The 16,931-nt window shown below is 45.1% G+C and overlaps 3 non-coding genes across 3 annotated transcripts; 1 reads left to right on the top strand and 2 right to left on the bottom strand.

Annotated features, from left to right (window-relative positions):
* Window positions 1–2,377: 2,377 nt before the first annotated feature.
* On the bottom strand, window positions 2,378–2,448 carry TRNAG-GCC. Its single transcript has one exon. It is a non-coding gene; the product is annotated as a tRNA-Gly (tRNA).
* Window positions 2,449–4,662: 2,214 nt separating this feature from the next.
* LOC118483060 lies at window positions 4,663–4,765 on the bottom strand. Its single transcript, XR_004869529.1, has one exon. It is a non-coding gene; the product is annotated as a U6 spliceosomal RNA (small nuclear RNA).
* Window positions 4,766–5,421: 656 nt separating this feature from the next.
* Window positions 5,422–5,494, top strand: TRNAV-UAC. Its single transcript has one exon. It is a non-coding gene; the product is annotated as a tRNA-Val (tRNA).
* Window positions 5,495–16,931: the final 11,437 nt, after the last annotated feature.

Genomic DNA, 16,931 nt, shown 5'->3' with positions numbered 1-16,931 from the left:
AATTGCTCAACTCGCCCCTTAGGTTTCTTCACCGATTGCATCGACGATTTCCACGACGAAACAGAACCATGTCTCAATCGGAGACTTGGTACATACGAGAAGGAGTTGATCATGATGAAGTGATGCAGCTATACGGTAATGAATCCTAGATTTCTTTCTATAAACTTATAATTTTCTACATTACGTTACTGATCAAGCTCGAAATTGTTGAATAATGCAGAAGGATTCCCTAATCTTTTCTCCTTTCGGATTCATCATGGTGGTAGGTTAACACATCCTCCTGGTCGCACTTATGTTGGAGGTAGGATTAACTACGTTGACCTAATTGATATCGATTTGTTCTCTGTCCATGAGGTGTCCTTAATGATTAATGAGTTAGGTTATTCAGTGAATGATCATATAATATACCATTACCTTAACCCTAAAAAAGATATGGATAATGGTATTGAGGAGTTAGGCACTGGCAGTGATGTTTTAAGGTTCTCTGCACATGTTGAAGAGCATAAGCTAATTGAGTTGTATACCACGCATGGGTTAACTAACATAAAGGAGTATTTCAACCCACCAGTAAAACCTCTGAACCCTCTTACTATAGAAGAGATAGATGATCCTGGACCTTATGCTCTTGTCCCAGCATCAATAGTCTTTAAAAGTGTAGGCAACCATTCTAGTGAGGATGGACAATCAAGTGTGTTGGGGCAGTCAAGTAGTGTAGGTGGACAATCAGGTGTGTTTGGACAATCAGATGTAGGTGGACAGTCAAGTAGTGTGCTGGAAGAAGCTGATATTGGTGACTTTGATTTCGATGATTTCCTGGAGGATAATGTGCATGATCAGCAACATCAAGATAATGTGCATGAACAGGAACATCAAGATAATGTGCATGAACAGGAACATCAAGATAATGTGCATGAACATGAGGTTGCCCAGGATAATGTGCAAGATCAGGAGGTTCCCCAGGATAATGTACAAGATCAGGAGGTTTCCCAGGATAGTGTGCATGATCAGGAAGAAGAGGATCAAGAAGATGAAGGTAGTGAAGAGAATGATAGTGATAGTGATTTTATTGTTGAGGAGGATAATGCCATGGTAGATCCTGAGGTTGATATGACAGATTATAGGTTGAACATTGATTTAGAAATAGAAGACAATATGGCAGGCAATCATCAAGATATAGATTTGGGAGATGAAGTGTTAGACAATGATAAGTTTCCAAGTGGCTCAGATTCTGATGATGTTGAGACTAGCCTTAGGAGACACCACCTAAGAACCATTAGAAAGGAACATGAAAACTTGGCAAACTTTTACTTAGGCCAGGTATTTAGTACCAAAAAAGAAGGCAAGAGGCTGATTAACAAGTATGATGTTGAAAATAGGAGGTGTATTAAGATTGTGAAGGATGATAATACAAGGGTAAGGGCAGTTTGTCATGGCATGCTACCAGATTTTGAGATTGATGATAATGGTGTCCATATTGATACTCAAAGAAGCAGAAGAGGGAAAGAAAAAGTGGCAGATGTGCAAGGTAAAGGAAAAGGGAAACAAAAGGTGGCAGATGTGAAAGGTAAAGGAAAAGGGAAACAAAAGGTGGCAGATGTGAAAGGTAAAGGAAAAGGTAATATCAGGGGTTCTAAAGTAAACAAAAAAACAAGGAGGGGGCTGATGTGAACAACAAAGACAAGGAGGGGGCTGATGTGAACAACAAAGACAAGGAGGGGGCTGAAGTGGTAAATGTTGGTGGAAGGGGGAAGAAGACAAAACCTGAGGAATATTTATGTCCTTGGGCTTTGTTAATATCTAAAGTTAGTGGTACTGAATCTTGGATGGTCAAAACATACATAAGTGAACATAAATGCTGTCAATCTAGAAAAATTAGGGCTTGCACAGACACCTTCTTGTCTGAACAAATGATAGAACAAATTGAAGAAAATCCTAATATTCCAGTTACTGCTGTGCAAGAACAGTTCCAGAGAAGATATGCAGTTGGTGTTTCTAAGCAGAAGGCATACAGGGCAAAGACAAAAGCAAAGAAACATGTTGAAGGAGACTACATCTCACAGTATGCTTTGCTAAGAGACTACATTCTTGAGCTGAAAGATAAGAATCCAGGTTCTACTGTTAGGTTAGAGGTTGAATCACCTTCTGATCATAGGGAAACAACTAGAAAGTTTAAAAGGATATATGTATGTTTGGGTGCCTTAAAACAGGGTTTTAAGGCCATTGGGAGGGATCTGTTGGGTCTGATCATAGGGTACATTTTTTTAAGGGGAAAAAGTTTAAAAAAGAATGCTCAGATTCGCTCCATAATTCGAAAGATCGAATAGTTGTGATGACCCAACATCACAACGAGGGCAACTTCTTCATTGCATTGAAAAGATGCACCAGCCGGGAATCGAACCCGGGTCTGTACCGTGGCAGGGTACTATTCTACCACTAGACCACTGGTGCTTCATGCATATTCATCGTGTGATTATTATTATGACTTATTATTTTAAGTTCCAGCTTATAAATTTGAGCATGATGCTGCAACATATAATCTATGAATCTGGTGAAATTGCAGTGCAATGCATATGGTAAAACACACAAGTTAGAACTTTAGACCATGTCTGGGTTTAAACTGAATAGTTCCAGGTGAGTTGTTGGTCGAACGAGCACTACATTTAGCTAAAGTTCTAAACGAAACATGTTGTGTCAACCCATCTGGTTCACAGGTTGGCCCTTTATTTTTAAATAAAATATTCAGAATAGATTGTGTAAAAGCTTTAGGTTGTGGGTGGTATTATATACTAAAACAAAACAATAAAAAATGGCACACGAATAAAGTTTTGGGGTAGTACAGATCATGTGTGTTTTCACAATAAAAAATGGCACGTGAAAAGTTTTCACTACATCTGTGCTTCTCGAGTCGACTTGCCTCCGTAATTGTCTTCATGTGTGTTTTCATGTACAATTCAAAAAGGCAGGAACTAGAAAAAGGAAAATTAGTCTTCATGTGTGTCACAATTTTTTACATATCAAGTGCAGAAGAACTAACTTATGATGTGTAAAACTTACTAAATCGTTCTGATCAACAAAAGTAAACCAAAAATCGTAGAAGTAATTTTTTTAATCATAATAGACAATTAGAGACCCCCCCCCCCCCCCCCGGCTGAGCGCCATAGCCTTATATACAAAGTTAGTTTACCATTGTCTCACCTTTTTTGTTCTAAAGTTTGACAAAGGCGGGGAAGACGCTTTCTTTGTGAGCTGTTACAATGGTGGGTCGGGTCAAGTTGACCCATAAACGCTTTGTGCCTTCTTTTTAATTTCTTGTTCCTAATGGGTCATGTCGAGTAATCTTTTTAATACAGATCAAGTCCGCTTGGATACACGTAATTTTTTTTTTATTTATCATAACTATATGTTAAAAATAATTACAATACAATGTTACTATTACAATAATAATATAATCATCTAAACAAATAAAATTAGGATGTTTATGCGCATGTGTTGTATCTTGTTTACTGCGGATGAACAATTAAAGCATAATGGTTAGAGGTGATAATTCGTCAACACCAACCAGAATAGCAACTGAAATTGGAACTGAAAATATGTTCTCGAAAACAGATCCGTTGAAGAAAGTGGACCTAATCAAGGTGCTGATTCACTCATTGGCGCTGGTTGCAGCGAATGTTTGAATGGCAATTAGGGCTGGAACAGATGTTGCAATCGAAGCCGCAGATGTAGTGTTGATTAATGTCAACAGAACATGTTAAAGTACAAAATAAAAAATTCTTTTTTTTAAACACCAATTTCATTAGGAAAAAGAATCAGCTGGGAGTTTTGGGTAACGGACACGAATACATTCTGATCGGAAGTAGCTGTTGGGGTAAAGGTTAAAAAAGAATGCTCAGAATCGCTTATCATTTATGTATACATTTTTTAAGGGGAAAAGGTAAAAAAGGATTGCTCAGAACCATTTTAGCCCCTAAGTCTAGAGATCATGGAGGCCAAAATGGTTAGTTATAGAGACCATATGGGCCAAAATGGTTAGTTATAGAAACCATGAGGGCTGATATGTTAAAAATTCTTATTTTGGACTAATATAGTAAAAGTGATATAACCACAGGGACCAAAAATGTAATTTACTCTAAAAAAAGAGATAAATTTTATAAAGATGATGATGAGATGGTGATCCTCCACTAAAAAAAACAGATAAAGTGATTGCATATAGATTTTGATAATTTTATTTTGAAATTAATGTTTCGACGAAGATGATGTGCTTGTGCACAGCCATGCTAATCTTCTTTGTATCGCTCCGAAGGGACGATAACCATTGCTCCGCTCGGCTATACATAGAAGTCGGAAGTTCATTAAAGAAAGAGATTAGCTTTTATGAAAATGATGATGAGATGGTGATCCTCCACTAAAAAAACAGATAAAGTTGATGGTGGTTTAGATGACCAATTAGGAGTGATGAAAGATTCTGATGAGGATTGAGGTTTAAATAGGATGACATTGTTCATGATGTGATCCTTGGGAGAAAGATAAAGAAGTTCAGGGTGATTCATTGGTCCTCATGATGTAAGTTTTGAACCTTAACATAAGTGAATGATCAACTATAATGCTCGATCCATGAACCCGCAACGACGAAACAAAAATGGGAGGGGGAAGAGGTAGGAAAAAAATTTGGACCATTTCTCGATTTGTGCGTGTCATCCTTGCGCAGGGGCCATGCTAATCTTCTCTGTATCGTTCCAATTTTATCGGATGTCCCCGAGGGGACAATATCTACTGCTCAGCCTGGTAATACATAGAAGCCACAACTTCATCTCTGGGCCGATGTGGGACGAACTGAGTCAGCCAGGACCTCATTATGTTAAGCTAATCAAGGTGCATAAGGGAAAAAATAAAAAATGTTTCGGTGTTCAAACATATACCTGAAACTTGGATTGCAGATTGAAGATGACAGATGCAAACCATGTTTTAATTGAATTTTTTTTATGGCACCTACATACATCATTAATTTTATTACAGTTATTCATTATAATAGTAAGATGCATTAAACACGTAAAAGCATCCAAATGCAGAGGAAAGCATTCGAGGGCAAAGTATGATGGATACCCTCAACCAGATATCATGGCAATTGCTTATAATCATCGTTGTTGTTACTCGTTTTATAATCATAATCACCGTAAGTCATTTTAAGCATCATAATTTGTTAATAAGCAAATAAATTGGCCAGATTTATTACTTGAAAAACAGAATAACTAGTATGAAGTCACAACAATAAACTATATAACTGAAACACATAAATTTTACAAACCTTTTAAATATTAATTTTTGATGAATACCTCCTCAAAGTACAACCATGGTTGCTTTCACTACAATTTTTTTAACTTTCATGTTAAAATATTCATCAGCTAAAAATAGACATAAGATGTTTCTGTGGTGTAGCGGTTATCACGTTTGCTTTACACACAAAAGGTCTCCGGTTCGATCCCGGGCAGGAACATTTAAACTTGTTTTTTTTGTTGTTACAAAAACCTAAGCGGATTCATTCAAATAAACCATCATAAGATCCAGAAAAAGGGATTGCACCCAGATTCAAATTCAATACAGTTCTTAAAGATTGAAATTTGATGCATAGTTGGATGCCTTATCAACATATTTACAACCCATCAACCAATCTGAACTGTTCAAGTAAGTGTGTTATGCGTTACATAGGTCATGCTTGGATTATCGATTGTAGTTGTACTAACATTACTTAATTTTTTCAAGTAAAGAATTAGTGCATTACAATAACTATAAAGACAATATTATCAAAATAAGACGCTGAAGGGGTATGGTCCCAAAAAGTCGCGCAAACCTCATAACAGGTTGCACGTGAGACCATACTCCTTAGCATAACAGCTTGATAATAACAACCTCGCGCGGCTCACATCACATTGTGACTTATCACCGCGCGAGGAAAGAGCACATAATAAACTCAGATAGCAACACTTAGCATAAAAACAACGGCATAAGTGAGCACACTAGCCCCGCGCGGGTTAGTTGCCATCAAACAAAATCCTCTCCATAGGAAGACGCGCTGTTACCTACAGAGGTACACAGGGTACAAGTGGCAGTAAAAAGGACCAATGAGCGTCCAGCAGGCTCTGTTCAATCGTGCGCCACGATCTTCTGACGATAAGTACACAAGGACGCCTACATGGCACCAATCAAGAGACGGGGACAACTGTCCCACGATCTCCACTTGTCTGCTGATGACAGAAGGGTCAACAAGGCCGACAACAATGACACGTGGCTCCAATCAAGGTGCGCCAGCACCGACGAGCATCTAGAAGCCACTAAGCAGTCGAGGCCAGCAAGGCAAAGAGCATATTCGTTGTTGTCCGTTTCTGGCCCAAGGCCCATCAGCCCACAACCTCTTACACCTCTCCGGCTATAAATAGGGACCTTCATTCCTCAGGTTATTCTATTCTATTCGCTCGGCTCTTACTCTTAACTACTTAATTACTCTCAAAGCAGTCGCTTATTCTCACGCCGGAGCCCGGTTAAGAGGGAAACCCCCACATTCCCCTCTTAACGAGTAACGGTGTTCTGTTTTGCAGGTTGATTAACCAGTCGAAGCTCAAATACCTAAAAGATGATTAACCACTATGATAGTAACATAAACCCACCTAATTAATTCCTTAATTAGATCACTGTTTCTTCATTGGCGCCCACCGATTTTTTCTATAACCACCCTCATCTTCTTTATTTGAGCCTTTGACATCTTTTCATCCTTCGACTATGACTGGTCAAGGAATCTTTCCAGAGTTCGGCTTCGGAGCCAACTCTAACACGGTCTTGGGAGAAGGAGTCCAAAACCTTCAAGCCCAAGTCGAAGAAATAGGTGAAGTTGAGATCACCAACACGGGGGGTCAGCGCGGGAGCGTTACCCGCATCACACAAATGGTTACCCCAGGTAACAACGGCGAAGGACCGTCCAACCCAGCGCCACCTCAAAATGTATCTGCATTACTTGGCTTACCAGAGGGCGAAACCCCAGCCTCGTGGTATGCCAAGAACATCGCCACCATCAATGCAGCATACCAATCGCTCATCGCGCAGCAGGCAGTTTTGACGGCAGAACCGTCCTTGGTCACCCCTCCGAGTCAGGGGGTGCGCCAAATGCCACCACCGGCAAATATACAAGGCAGAACCAACAGGCCTCCCCCTACAAGGCGTTTAAGCGTACAAGACACGCGCGATACAACAGGGGAAACGGATAGTTACTATGAATATCCGTCGAACCTTCAACGAGGCCCTGTTCACAGCCGGCTCACGCCGCGCAACATGAACAATGAATGGGAAGAAACCGACCCATATGATCCTACATGGGAAGGTGATGAAGAGTCGTCAGTCTTCAATCGTTTACCAAAAAACCACGAGTACTATAAGCCAAGACAACACATTGGCTATACAGAAGAGGCTGAAAGAGATTTCCGCCTGGCTTACAGGCCAGCGGAAGCTGCGGAACACTCCAAGTTTATCCCGAAAATCGCACTCGCACCACTCTCACGAGAGAAGCTACCCCCAACCGTCGGGAAATTCAATGGGTTGACTGACCCAGACGACCACGTCAGAACATTCACGAGTGTGGGCTGCATGGGAGGTTGGAACATGCCCATGTGGTGCCACCTGTTCATTCAAACGCTGACCGGAGCGGCTCGCGCCTGGTTTGACAGCCTTCCGCCCGGAAAAATTAAGTCGTGGACAGACTTCAAGACACAATTCTTAAGCTATTTTAGCCAACAACGTCGCTATCAGCGTGATACGGCGGAAGTAGAAGATATATGGCGAAGGGATGGTGAAGGTCTGGAGGACTTCATCACGCGTTTCAACAAAGAATGTTTAGAGATTGGCGGCGTCAGTGAGCAACTCATGCGCTGCCACTTCAAGAAGGCTATACGCTGTGATAGCCTCATTAGAACCATCACAGGCAAAGATGGGATGCCAAAAGAGTGGGATAAACTGATGGAAGCAGCAAAGATCGTCGCGCAAACCGAGGAGTCCCTTGCTGGTGGAAAGGGTTATTACTCCGAAGATCGATTCTCAAGAGCAAACGAGAGGCCGCGCGACAACAACAACAAGCGCAACAAGTACAAGAGTCATGACTGGAAGTCTGAAAGACCCAGAGGCCGCGACGACAGGCCACGATACAGAGAAGATGCGCGAGATACGATTGACCGAATCGGTTACAAGAAAGCAGTCAGAGACGACAACCGCGACAAACACTGGACTCCGCTCACAAAAACTCCAAAGGAGGTATTGATGACGGAGAATGTCGATTTCAAGGCGCCAAGGCCGATGACAAACAAGAAAGGGCAAGACCCTAACTTATACTGCGATTTTCACAAAGACTCGGGGCATTTGACCGACGACTGCCACAGTTTGCGCCAGGAAATCGAAAGAGCGCTCAAAAGCGGCAAGCTAAGCCATTTAGTGAAGAATGTGCGCAAGGACACCCGTCAGCTCCAGCGTCACGATGAAGGCAGCCACAAAAAGGTGAGACGGCTAGAGACTCACATGGTCAACGGACCAAGATACACCGCGAGAGAAAAGGGCAAACGGCCCTACGAGCCTTCTTGGCAAGAACAGCAAGTCATATTCCCAGTAGTGCGCGGCGGTCCTCGCGCTACACGACCCGTCGTCATTACTGGTATAATTGGTCACTATGAAACAGAGTACATCTTCATCGACCCAGGAAGCACAGCCGACATCATCTACGAACAATGTTTCAATCAATTCGATGAAGAAGACAAAGCGAGACTCGAGCCAGTCGATTATCCTTTGTCCGGCTTTTGCAACGAAATGGTCTTCCCTCTCGGCCAAATCAGTTTCCCTGTCACACTCTCTGACGGGAAACATTCAAGAACAACAAGTGTGAACTTTATGGTAATGCCAGTGAAATCAAGGCATGATGTGCTTCTTGGAAGGGAAACACAAGGCGAACTAAATATGGTGACTTCAACACCTCATTCTGCCATAGGTTTTCCTACCAAGACAGGCGTCGCAATCATATACGCCAAGAAAGAAGTGATGTCAACTGAAGAGCTGCGCCCAACAAAAGCGGCGAAGGTCTCTACGACCGAGCCAGAAAAATGGGTCCTAAACCGCAAGTACCCAGAGCAGACAGTGACAATTGGCCACGCCATTTCGTCAGACATCAGAAAACATTTAAAGCAACTGCTGTTCCGCAACATGGATATTTTTGCCTGGACCCCGTCAGACATGACCGGCGTCCCGCGCAACATAACTGAGCATTGCTTAAACACGTACCCTTCTGTAGAACCAAAAGCCCAGCGAAGGCGCAGCCTAGGCGCGGATAAGACAAAAGCGATGAATGAGCAAGTATGTGAGTTGCTCAAGGCTGGAATCCTGAGAGAGGTACGATATCAAAGCTGGGTCGCGAACCCAGTAATGGTGGAAAAATCAAATGGCGGATGGCGCATGTGTGTAGATTACACCGATCTCAACAAAGCATGCCCAAAGGATTGCTATTCCTTGCCAGAGATCGATAAAAAGATTGACTCCCTCGCGCCTTACAGATGGAAGTGTTTCTTGGATTGCTATAAAGGATACCATCAAGTGCAGATGAAGCTGGAAGATGAAGACAAGACAGCCTTCAGGACTGATCTTGGAATATTCTGCTACACCAAAATGCCTTTTGGTTTAAAGAACGCAGGCGCGACTTATCAACGCTTGATGGACAAAACCTTCGCAGGTGACATCGGGAAGCACATTGAGGTTTATATCGATGATCTAGTGGTGAAAAGTCCCGAAGAGGACCAAATGTTAAAAGACATCGAAAAAACGTTCAACTCATTGCGCAGCGTAAACATGAAGCTAAATCCAGCCAAGTGTTCCTTTGGCATGGAAGAAGGGAAGTTTCTGGGCTTCATTGTCACAAACGGCGGTTTCAAGGTGAACCCCGAGAAGGTCCAAGCTATAGAACGAATGCCTTCACCAAGAAACATCAAGGAAATGCAACGACTAGCCGGCCGGCTGGCCGCGCTAAATCGTTTTCTCTCCAATCACGCCGCAAAGTCGTATCCCTTCATTAGCACATTGCGCAATTGCGTAAAGAAGCAAGAGTTCAAATGGACCCCGGAAGCCGAAACAGCTTTTCAACAAATGAAAGCGTGTCTGATCGAACTCCCTACGCTGACGGCACCGTTTGAAAAAGAGCCCCTTGTGCTGTACTTGTCCTCCTCGGATAAGGCAGTAGGGTCAGTATTGTTGGTAGACAGGAATGGCGTGCAAACCCCGATCTATTACGTCAGCAGGGTACTCACAGACCCGGAAACAAGATATTCCACAATGGAAAAGCTGGTTCTTGCACTACTACACGCCTCCCGAAGATTGCGCCGATACTTCACAGGCCATGTGATAACTGTGCTTACCAACTTCCACATTGGCACTATACTTCAGAAGCCTGAGACATCAGGCAGATTGGCGAAATGGGCCATTGAACTGGGCGGCCATAACATCTTGTATAGACCGCGCCCAGCCATTAAGGGGCAGGTCCTCGCCGACTTCATCACGGAAGTGCCGGCTGATAAGATCAAAGAATGCGAGATGATAGAGACGCCCAAGGAAAACACAGCAGAGGAAACTTGGATGCTTTACACTGACGGGGCATCAAATGAAGATGGCGCGGGAGCAGGTTTACGTCTAGTAAGCCCAGAAAAGCACGAGTTTACTTACGCCATTAAGCTCGACTTCAAAAACACCAACAATGAAGCTGAGTACGAGGCTTTTCTGGCAGGCTTACGCCTCGCCATCAAGATGGGAGCAAAAAACTTGCGCGCACATGTGGATTCACTCCTGATAGCCAGTCAAGTAAACGGCATATACGACGCGAAGGGTGAAGTCATGGCTTTGTATCTGGAACAAGCGAAAGAACTGCTCCAACAATTCAAAACCCACGAAGTCATACATATCAATCGCTCAGAAAACAAGCCCGCAGATGCCCTGAGCAAGCTCGCCTCGACTTCCTTTCAACATCTCGCCAAGGATGTAAGGATAGAGGTACTCAAGAACCCATCGGTTTTATTGCGCCAAGTTAACGTAATCGAAACAGGGCAGACATCATGGATGACCCCCATCATCCAATACTTGCAAGAGGGGGTGCTTCCCGAGAACAAAGCGGAAGCAAGAAAGATCCAAAACAAAGCCCTACAGTACGAAATGAACAGCGGTATCTTATACCGAAAATCCTTCCTGGGACCACTACTGCGCTGTGTGGACCCCCAGGACGCGAATTACTTGATAAGGGAAATCCACGAAGGGATTTGCGGCATCCACTCCGGACCAAGGATGGTTGTCGCGAAGATCATGAGCGCCGGTTACTACTGGCCTGGTATGCATGTTGACGCAATGAAAGAGATCCGCAAGTGTGACTCTTGCCAGAGACACTCCCCAAAAACATTGCGTCCTAAAAACGATCTCATTCCCGTGTCCACCGCATGGCCCTTCCAACAATGGGGAATTGACATGGTGGGACCTTTCCCGGATGCCCCCGGCGCCGTGAAGTTCATTATAGTAGCTGTCGACTACTTCACGAAGTGGGTAGAAGCCAAAGCCCTTGCATCCACCACGGCTATGATTGTGCGCAAGTTCATATGGGAGCACATCATATGCAGATTCGGCCTCCCGCTCAAGATCGTGACAGACAACGGCACCAACTTTGCTTCAGACGATCTTAAGAACTGGATGAAGGAGATGAACATTGAACACACTTTCACCTCCGTTGCGCACCCACAAGGCAACGGACAAGTGGAAAGTGTGAACAAATGCATCGTCGAAGGGATAAAGGCCAGATTAGGAACAAGGCGGCGCGGATGGGTCGATGAGCTCCCAAGCATTTTATGGGCTCATCGGACCATGCCAAAGACGAGTACCGGCGAGACCCCTTTCAGCCTGGTCTATGGCTCAGAGGCGGTAATCCCGGCGGAGATTGGCCTGCCCTCGCCGCGAATGACCACGGTCAACACGGTTGACAATGAAGCGGAAAGGCGTCTAGACTTAGACTTGTTAGAAGAACGACGCGAAATCGCAAGAATCAGATAGGCCAAATACAAAACCCAGCTGGAAAGGTACTACAACACAAGGGTTCGCATTTGTACCTTCAATCCAGGGGAGTACGTCTTTCGCGACAACGAAGCATCAAATGCGGAACGCCCAGGGAAATTGGCACCTAAATGGGAAGGCCCATATCTGATTCATGAGGTCCTAGGCAAAGGGGCCTACAAATTGCGCACCTTAGATGGCCACATCTTACCAAGAACTTGGAATGCGCAACAATTGCGCAAATGCTATATGTAATCTTTTCGGCCTTGCGCCATTTTTCAATTTCGCCACGCCGGCTACGAGCCATTGGCAAATATGTATGAAGGCCTAAGAGCCAACTTCTGACTTGAATGAAAACATACGACATGTTCTATTACATTGTTTTTTCGTTACAAATGCATGTTAAACTTCTGATTAGCGCGAAAACACTCCAGCATTTTGAGATGGTTCAAACCACCTCCAAGGTCCTCCGCAAACAAAGCGCGAGACCGGGTGGCCACCTTATACTTAGAAAACGCTTCCATTTATTCAAGCTAATTTAGCATAAGTTTTTATAACAATGCAGTAATTGCAACAGAAAAACAAAAGGTTCCATTAACATCTTGCGCAACTGCGCAGCATCATACATAAGATTTTTCAAAGAAATTACAAAGGCACAAATGCCTATCCACTACCTACTCAACAAACTATCCTATCCTTCGCGACCATCATCACCATCATCTCCGTCGTCTTCACCATCATCATCATTGCCATCATCACCGTCGTCACCAGTGGGCTCTTCGTCAGAAACCTCGACGGTAACTGGTGGATCGAGGATTGCCTTAAGACGCTGGCACCAGTCGTCTTTCTTTAACGATTCGACAACTAACTCCATGATAGGTAAGGAGAGGTTGTCATAGGAATTTTCAGCACTTGCCAGCGCAGCATCGGCACGATCTGTTACTGAGCAGTGGCTTGTGTCAAATTCTTGCCCAAGCATTTGCTCAACATGATCAGCACACTCCAGGTAACCTCCTCGGTGACCCACCGCACGCGCCGCATCTGTCAGAGCCGCCACAGCGCGATCTAGCTCGTTCGCATTCAAGATGGAGTTGGCAACCTTCAACAAAAGATAAGCATTAAAGAAAAAACTCTTCAAATCAACTTAAGAAAAAAGCTCAAGGCACTTACCATCACTACTCCACGAGTGCGCATCCACTCCGCTTCTGAGACAAGTGTATCGACGATACCTTGAGCCTCAGAGTAGTTGGTTTGAGCCACATTCAGCGCGGCAGTGCTCACAGCACGCGCCTCCTCAGCATCAGCAGCCTTGACCTTCTCAGCCTCAAGGTCAATCTCCAAGGACTCGCATCTGTCGATTTGCTCATTCAAGCGACGTTTGAGTTCCGCTATCTCAACGTCCTTGGCATGGAGATCCTTGTCCTTGTTAGACAATTGCACCTTGGCTTCAGTCAGCTCAACCTAAAAGTTGACAAACACCTTGAGAATTGACTTTAGAGAAATCTCGTAAACAAAAAGGAAGAGCGAGAATCAGTAGAACTAACCTCCATCTGCTGCTTGGCAGTTTTTTCACCCTGCGCTTCCTCCACCTTTGAGGTCAAGTCCGCAACGGTAGCCTCAAGACCAACGATCTTCTGTCGTAAAGCATAAGTACGCTCGTTGTCTTGGGCGCATATACGCTTGAACTCGGCCTTCTCCTTGGCCAGTTGCTCCTCAGCATTGTGGAGTTTTTTCTGCAGCCCCTCGCGGCCCCACTCCTCCGCCTTCTTGTCAGCCTCAAATTTGGCTCTTTCTTCGTCGAGCGCAGCTTTCGACTTCTCAAACTCCGCAATTCGCTTCAGAGTACGCTCGCGATAACCCTCCCAATCGGCACGTTCTCTGACCATCGTCCGCCATTCGCGAACGATCTGGTGGTTGGCAGAGCGGGCATTGGCCTCCCCAAGAATATAAGTGCGATATAACATCTCATGGGTTTTTGCCCTTTGCCGATTGACCTCACCAGGGGGGAAGGAATTCAAAAACGATTCACGCGAAGCGCTAAACTCAGCAAATGTATCCTTCTGTTTTAAGCTCCAGGGGGCATGATGGAGGGCATCACCGCGCTCTTCTTCAGTATATGTCTTGTAGTAGATATCTCCAACGGTATCTTTTGCCCCTACCACATTGGGGTTATAACCCCCAGCTCCACCAGAGCTCGCGCCACTTGAGGAGAAGCGGCCAGAAGCCTTGGAAGTGGTAACGGGACCGGTGTTAGGTGGCTTGGTGACCTCAGGGCCTGGAGGTTTAAGAGGCTGATCCATAGCCTTTTTCGCCGCCATCTCCTTCTCCAAGGCCTGCTTTTTAGCCACCTCAGCCAGCCTCTCCTGCTCCGCCCTGCGCTTCCTATCCTCCTCCTCCTTTTTCTTCCTCTCCTCCTCCTCTCTTTTCTTTCTCTCCTCCTCTACTTTCTTCTCTTCTTTCTTTCTCTTCTCCTCTTCTTTCTTACGCGCCTCCTCCACCTTACGCTGCGCCTCAGCCGCCTTCGCGGCGTCCTGAGCTGCAGCGTCAGTGGGCTTGACGGTTATCTTGGGCCTTTTTACCCCCACCTCAACGAATGTAACCGCCTTTTCAGGGGTCTTCTTCTTGATCTCTACAAAACAAGGCAAGTATAAGCAAAAAAGTTTTTTAGAAAAGAAGAGAAGAAAAGAACATACCAGGAGAAAATTGATACAACGAGCGCAGCCTGCTCGTCTTCCCTATCGCAGGGATCACAACAGATTGAGGCGCGGAGGCCACACCAGTTGTAGCCTCGCTCCTACCCCTCTTTCGCCCAATTAGTCGAGCACCAGCATCTTCCTCCTCTTCTACATCTTCGGGAAAACTGGGGGTCGCGCCAGCATCGGGGTTACGAGAACCCGCGCTCCCAGAACTCTTTGACCCACCAGCACCAGCTTTTCCCTTAGCTACATGAGATAAACCTTCATATGAGTCACTGATGATCACATAATCATCCAAGTCACGTTGACGAAGGCGAAGAGTACCTTTGCCAGCAGCAGCTGTTGCGCGACTAGGGCCAGTGCCCTTGCTGGTCACCTCCGGCTCCGCTTTCTTCTTCTTCTTCACCGGTTTCTTCTTTTTCTCCTCTGGGTCAATCCCCAGGTCGCGCAACACACCTGCAAATATTTTAGACCAAGAGCTTAGCTCGCCGTTGGAAGATCCTACGGACTCCTCGCTGGAAAGATAGAAAGTTTCTTTCCCAGCGAGAGTCAGAGAGCGCAATGGACGAGGTTTTGGGTATTGCGCACCTTCAGTAGCAGTGGGCGGCGAAGCGAAAGCATCAGCAGCTGGAAACATGAAGTTTCCTTTAATCTGGTCATACCAGCTCTCTTCATCATCGCGCACTGCGCGAACACCCATGGAGCCACCAAAGGTAGTGAAGGCAGCTTGGTAGAGTTGCGCTTCTATAAATAAAAAAGGGTAAGAAGCATTTGCAGCAAATTTACTTAGAAAAAAAAAAAACAAACAAACAAACAAAGGTCTAACCTTGATCGCCAAGCTTTAGCACAGGAACCTCCCTGCTGCTAGGTGACCACTGGTCACTCATCTTGGCTGCAACCAAAACATTTTCCCCAAACACCCGGTTAGGGGTTGGGGTCAGCTGTTGGTACCACAAAGCCGTTTTCGGGATCGGCAGGTCTTCCTTGGGTATGGCCTCAGTCCATTCCCTAAAGGTCATAGCGACCGGCACGACTTCTTCCCTGATGAAGAAGAACTTGGGTTTCCAGTCATGGAAACTCTTTGGTGGATTTAACAAAATCTTTTTCGCCGCACCTCGGCTTGCAAACGAAAAGAACCCCATCGTCCTTTGGAGTTGATAGAATGATCGAAATTTGTCGACAGTTGGCTCGATGCCATGAGACTGGCATAAGAACTCGAAGTGTCGCACCCTCACCATCCCGGGTGGACTCATCTGAGATATGTGAAACTGGTAGTAAGAAAGGATACTACCCAGGAAGTTGGTCGCCGGCAACCGGAAATTACCCTGAAGAAAGAAATCTTCATAAAGGGTAATATAACCGGGTGGGGCATCAGCCGCGGTTTGGCCCTGAGCCGGATACCGGGCGTCCCACTCCGGTGGGAATCTGAAGCTTCGAACAATCTGTTCGAACAGACCTAAGTCCCATCTAAGGACTGGAACCGGTCCTTCCTCACTAGCAGGAACCTCTTGATGCTCTTCACTCATGATCTTAAGATGACCTGGAAAAAAGGCTCGAAGAAGGTTTGAAGATTTGCAGAAATCTTGAAGAAAATGAAGAACACTTTGAAGATTCAAAGAGTTTCGAGAGGAAATCGGAGAAGAAACGAAGAGAAAGTGAATCTCTCACCTTTCTCTTCGGATATTTATACCCATCGCATTTAATGCGATGGGTAACCGTGCCGCACTAGCCGCAAGGGCAACCAACGAGAGGTTGCCACGTCAAGCGGGAAAACAGGGACGACGGTTACCACGCGCGCGTGGCACCCACTCTCCTGACATGAAGTGCAACCGCCGCAGGCGGCATGATGACACCCGTGCCAGGGGTCAACTCAAACGTCGCCCTCAGCGACTTATCTCACCAACCTGTCAGAGGTTCAAATTTCGAAGTTTCCCGCCATAAAACGTGCAAGTAACTTCATGCAGAAGTCACATGAGTCGCGCCAGATATACGTAAACTACTAATACCTCGCGCGATTAAAAAGACAAACAAGATATCACTCGACACCTGCCTAGTACCTGCGCATCGAAAACAACAGTTTTCTACATGCGCCTTACAAGTCAAGACCAAAAGGACAACTTCCCCTTCTCTTATTTT

This window comes from Helianthus annuus, chromosome 1 (assembly GCF_002127325.2).
Source record: "Helianthus annuus cultivar XRQ/B chromosome 1, HanXRQr2.0-SUNRISE, whole genome shotgun sequence".
In the NCBI taxonomy this organism is placed as follows: domain Eukaryota; kingdom Viridiplantae; phylum Streptophyta; class Magnoliopsida; order Asterales; family Asteraceae; genus Helianthus; species Helianthus annuus.
This window is presented reverse-complemented; position numbering and strand designations above follow the sequence as displayed.